The sequence below is a fragment of the Gallus gallus genome, chromosome 4, assembly GCF_016699485.2.
Source record: "Gallus gallus isolate bGalGal1 chromosome 4, bGalGal1.mat.broiler.GRCg7b, whole genome shotgun sequence".
In the NCBI taxonomy this organism is placed as follows: Eukaryota; Metazoa; Chordata; class Aves; order Galliformes; family Phasianidae; genus Gallus; species Gallus gallus.
The window spans coordinates 76,817,602-76,823,509 of NC_052535.1; the positions used below are offsets into that span (position 1 = coordinate 76,817,602).

At 38.6% G+C, this 5,908-nt stretch overlaps 1 long non-coding RNA gene across 1 annotated transcript; it reads right to left on the reverse strand.

The window, feature by feature from the left end:
• Positions 1 to 965: 965 nt before the first annotated feature.
• On the reverse strand, positions 966 to 4,200 carry LOC107053295. Its single transcript, XR_006939211.1, has 2 exons — positions 2,203 to 4,200; positions 966 to 2,088 (listed from the first exon to the last, which is right to left on the reverse strand). It is a non-coding gene; the product is annotated as an uncharacterized LOC107053295 (long non-coding RNA).
• Positions 4,201 to 5,908: the final 1,708 nt, after the last annotated feature.

The following is a 5,908-nucleotide window of genomic DNA, read 5'->3' on the forward strand; positions in this document are numbered from 1 at the left end:
AACAGTCTTTTCAGCTGACTGACAGGTGAACACCTGCTGTGCTATGGGTATAACACTGACCTAGTGGCAGCAACAGAGGATGTTGATTTTTCATCTTTTTGAATGGTTGGTTTTTATAAAACTGTGGAAAGAGAGGTTGATGCTTCTTGCTGCTTCTACATAAACATCCTCTTGAGAGTTCAGAGCATTTCATTTCCTGTATGAGTTGTATGCATCCCTTCTATACTCTTTTGTGGCTTATTAACATATACATATTTGAGTACTATAGGCACAGGAATTCTCCTAAAGTCATCCAGATCTTCATTAAATTCAAGGCCATTAGATTGTCTGCTTTTTTTATCACTGGCCAATTATAGATCACTTCTACCTGGAGCCTGAAGATTTGCTTCTGACAAAAGCACGGTTTTTTACAGAGGCACCAAATCCTGATGAACATCCTAAGGAATGGAAGAAAAAAATCCTGTGGATAATCTGCTTAAGTGAAAATCACTATTAAAAATATGTACATTATTTTTTCGGATTAATTTCTCTGCTTTCTGCTTCCAGGCATTGATTCTAGAGGAGCTCTTTAGAGAACTTTTTGTTTTGTTTTGTTTTTCATCCAAGTATTTATACACTGTCTCCAAGTCAGTTTTCAGTCTTCTCTCTGATAAAATGAACAGACTGAGGTTTGTGAGCTTTTGCCTGTGAAGCATTTGCTCCATGTCCTCTCATCATTTTTGTGTCTCTGTGATATTGTCTCAAATTTCTCAACAACTTTTTAAAAGTGAATGTGCCAGAACAAAGAGAGTTATTCTAGCATTTATCTCATTCTAACATGTGGAAGTTAAATCTCTTCCTCATTTTTCATCAGTGTTCTCCAGTGCACATATCCCTAGGCTGCACTTTTTGGTGTGTTGTGAAAACAGTTTTGGAATCTGGACTTTCAGACCCCTAAATCCATAGAAGAATCCCATTCAGCAAAATTTGTTATTTAGTATTGCACATTTATTCATTGAGACTATTATTTAGCCAGTGCTTAAGCCCATTTTACATATTCAACAATGGTATTTTAAGAAACAGTTTTATAAATAAGGGTTAAATGCAGAATGAAGCTAAATGTTTTAAAGAAATCTTTCCATCTATCTTGATCAACCAAAAAATTTATTTATTTTTTAATATTAGGTTTGTTTCACTTTGCCATAAGCCCATATTGTTTTGCATTTATACATTTCATTGTGTATCTTTTATTCCTTTTCATGGATAATAGTTATCCAGATTCTTCAGTTTCGCCTTATACTGATGGCATATTAACCATTTTCTGTGTCCTCTATGTTATCCTTGATTTGTAAATATCATCATTAATTTAGTTTTTTTTCCAGCCATCTGTTTTTTCCCCGGGGTTTCCATGGTCTTTTGGAGATTTTGGAAAAGTTTTGCCATTAAAAAAAAAAAGATCTTTAATAGATACCACCATCTTCCTTAGTCAGTAGTGGAATACAATACAATACAATACAATAACTCCTAGCATTAACACAGTAAAGTACTTCATTCTCCTTCTTTCCAAATACTCCAGAGCCCAGTTGCCTTTGGCATGTCTGAGGAAGTGTCAAATACTTTATAGTGTACTGCACATTTTGTCAACATACTCCTCCCTTGCTCTTTTTTGCCGTTGGTTTTATTGAACAAACAGAATTTGGTGGATGCTGTGATTCCTGTTCAGTCTGCTTCCAGTATGGGTGGCAGGAGTCTCATGTTAATTTTTATGAACTATGGTTATTAACTAAAAGTGTATTTTATCATACATTGACATTAAGGAATTTGGAAAAGAGAAATCACACACTGTGTGACCTTAACTCTGCAAACTGAGTCTTCCATACCCATGTCATTCTGAGGCTTCCATTTCTCATTCAGATGCCACTGGCCTCACCCAGAGGTTCAAAGATACTGGGAAGTTCTACACCAGTGCATGAACTGCGGGTGTTGCACCGTAAGATTTGCTGTAGATGGAACTATCCAGAGTGCCATTGGCCAAGGATCTGAGAGCAGCAAGATGAGACCCAAGACTTTGGCTGTCTTCACTTCCACTTCACACTGATGAAAGAGAGTCTGAAATGAAATTTAATGCATATACATTTAACAAATAGATCCTTGGAGATGGTACAGTGTGGGAAGAAGAAATTAATTAATGTAGCAATGTTGACAAGAACAAAATATATGTACTGGCCAGAAAGAAATGCAGGATGAGATCCCCACTGTGATGTTGTGCTGCAGCATCCCATCCATGGTCCTCAGCAGTTTCTCTTGGTGCTGTTTCCTATGTTTTCATGCTTGTATGTAAAATCACGTGGGTTTTTTTAGGTACCTCTGTGTGTACCAATCTGTGTCTTCAGATGGTTCAGATGGCAAGTTCAAAACATTGAGGAACTTCTTCTGCAAGGTCCTGAGTAAAAGGCAAGGTAAATCACCAGCATTTCTGCTTCTCTTCTACCTCTACCATTAATTGACCCTCATGTCTACTGAGCCCCTCTCCAGCAAGAGGAGAGCAACAGTCTCAGAGAAATAGCTTCCCTTTTAAAGCAAGAACCAATTTTCACTACTTTATTTATCAAATGAAATAAGCATTTGGGCAGAAAATCCTCCCTCAGAAAAATATTAAAGAAAGCACACAATGACCTGCCTCATTGCTTATGCAGTGCAGGTAAAGCTTTCTTTGGGAAGGGAATCAGGATTGCTTCTCATATTATTTACTTTTGTTTGTTTGTTTGTTTTCTTATTAGACCAAAAATATTTTTCCTCTCATTTGAATAATCGTGATTAGTGCAGTACCACCTGTGACAGCTGTAATGATCATTTGATAAAATAGATAGAAGGCAGAAATAATATGAAACTGCCGTTGAAAGTAGAAAGAAACTGAAAGGAGGGTTTCTTTGATCCTAACTGGAAAAATGGGTAAAAACATTTATTATTTAGACTTGTAGTACTCTTCATGTATATTAGAAGTGACCTTTCTTGTTCTATGGCATCCATAAAGTCTCTTTTATTGAACCAATTAAAGTGTAGAGACATTGAGAAGGTGATATTAAAAATAATAGATAAAGTAAAATAAAATGGGTTTATAAGCAAACATGAGAAAGCACTCAGGTTCAAAATACATTTCTCTGTTGCTTGGCTAAGCAGGGTTAAAAACTCCACATATCAAAAGGAAAAGAACACATAACTGCTCACTGAGAGTGATAAAACAGAAGCAGATTATCACAAAGCAGTTTATCATTAGGATGAGAAGGAAGAGGAAAGAAGAAAAGAAACTGAGAAAATTTTACAAGAAAATTTGAACTTTCTGTAATATGTGTGCCATTCTTAATTATCCATTAACTAAGTTCTTATTGTAATTTTTGGCCTGTACCTCACATGGCAGCTGGTGTCTGCATTAGAGATTTAAGGAGTTCTGATATAAAACAACTCCCATGTTGTGAATAAGGGAAGCTGAACACTTAAAATTAAAGCCAATCTTAAAAATGAAGCGCACCTGAAGTCCTGTTTTGACCTCTGCCAGTGTGAAAAAGACAGTGTGACGTCTTCATCTCACTGACCTTCTGTTTGATGGCTGTAGAAGTGCAGCAGCTTTGTAGAATCACTCAATGGCTGAACTTCATTGTCAAAGCAAAGAGCTCAATAACAAATGAAATATAGAACCATTTTTTATCTCAAAGTAATAGTTGCACAGTGCATTATAAGACATTAAGATTGTGTCACGGCTCTGAGTACATCTGAGATGTTTTTGGTGTTGCCTTTCTTCTGCCCACAATGAGAGCATCCTGACTGTTAACTGCTACTTATCATAAAGCACTGTATTTCCAAGGTGTGTATATCCCCATATGTCAAATATCATAGCTGTTATGCCTCCCAAATGCAGTCAGATCATCATGGCTTTTTAATTTAATAGCAATGGCTTAATTGGATCAGCTCATCTGCTAGAAAATTACAGTACCACAAAGTAAACACGTTAGCACAGTGGGAAACTCCTGCTTGCAGACTGCTTCTTGTCCTGCTTTGTTCTTAGGTTCAGTCTCCAGCCTGGCTACACATGGCCCTGCTTCCAGCTGACTAGGCTGTGGAGAACTGCAAAAGCAAGAGAAACTTCCTCTCACCTTCCAAGGCTCCAGAGAGCTCAGAGCTTCATAGATGAGATGTTGCTAGGTAAGCGTATAAACGAAGGCTGAAGATGTAACCTGGTGACAATACAGCTTGGTAGCAGAGTGCTTAAAAATTAACTATACATACTGAGATTTGTTTTGGTCATCATCTTTTTCAGACAGGTAAGTGGTTCAGTTATTTATGAATGTTAAAGCTAGGAGGGATTTCCATGTTCATTTTGTTGCTGTCTGCAATGTAGAAAAAGTCAGAGGGTTTCATGCAGCAATGTCTGTATCAAGTCTGTAATTCCAGGTGACTTCTGGCCAATATACAGTATGGAAAGACATCTAGCTTTCTTTAAGCAACTCAAATGGTTGAAATTCATCTTCCACAGACCAGGTAACTTGTTCAAATATGTAAAAAAAATTCTACACTGCATAGCCCAATAATGCAATGTGTGTACATGTACATTCTCATTAGCCCTGCAGAGAGGCTGAGAAAAAGGATGAATCATAGAATCATAGAATCAACAAGGTTGGAAAAGACCCACAGGATCACCCAATCCAACCATTCACCCATCACCAATAGTTCTCACTAAACCATGTCTCTCAACACAGCGTCCAAACGTTCCTTGAACACCTCCAGGGTCGGTGACTCCACCACTTCCCTGGGCAGCCCATTCCAGTGCCTGACCACCCTTTCAGAGAAGTAGTATTTCCTAAAATCCAGCCTGAATCTCCCCTGACGCAGCTTGAAGCCATTCCCTCTAGTCCTATCACTAGTTACACGAGAGAAGAGGCCGACCCCCAGCTCACTACAACCTCCCTTCAAGTAGTTATAGGGAGCAATAAGGTCTCCCCTGAGCCTCCTCTTCAGTCACAGGCTAAGTGTTTTCTTGGCCTTACTTACTAGAACAGCAATGATCAGAACAGACTTAGCAAACTCCAGAAAGAAAACAGAGACACAAGGTATGTCAGTGCTTACATAGCAGCACACTCTTGGGTTTGGGCTTTCCACTACCTGTGCTCATCTGCCATTATCTTCAGTATCACTGTATGGCTTTGTACTGTGTAAAGGTCCTCTGAGCTGTGTACAGTAAGAGATCTAATAGCTACATGAAGCTAAAATCCACCATCATTTTCAAAGGGTTCCATTGTTGAGTCTGGAGAGGAGGAAGCTCAGGGGAGACTTTATCACTCTCTACAACTGCCTGTAAAGAGATTGTAGCAAGGTGGAGGATCAGCCTCTTCTCCCACGTAACAGCAATAGGATGAGTGTTAATGGCCTCAAGTTGTAGAAGCGGAGGTTCATATTGGATATTAGGAAAAATTTCTTCTCAGAAAGAGTGGTGATGCATTGGCACAGGCTGCCCAGGGAGGTGGTGGAGTCACTGTCCTTGAAGGTGTTCAAGAAATGTTGAGATGTGGCACTGAGGGACGTGGGTAGCTGGCATGGTAGGGATGGGTTGGTGTTTGGACTAGATGATCTTGGAGGTCTTTTCCAACCTTAATGATTCTGTGATTCCTTGATCATCTCTATAACTTGTGACTTGTTCAATACCTACAGTTTTCATTTCTTTTTTCTCCTGAGACAAGGTATACTGACATTTGGTGCTCAATCATTCCTTCTCAATAGGCAGAATGACTATCAGTTTTCTCTCCCCAGTATGCAGGATTATCTTCATAAATGTGAAATTTCCTCACTTGTTCCAACATAAATGGGCAGAATACTGAACGCTGTAACACAAGACATGAAAGTTGCTAATATATTTTCTGTTTTCTCCCATTCCCCT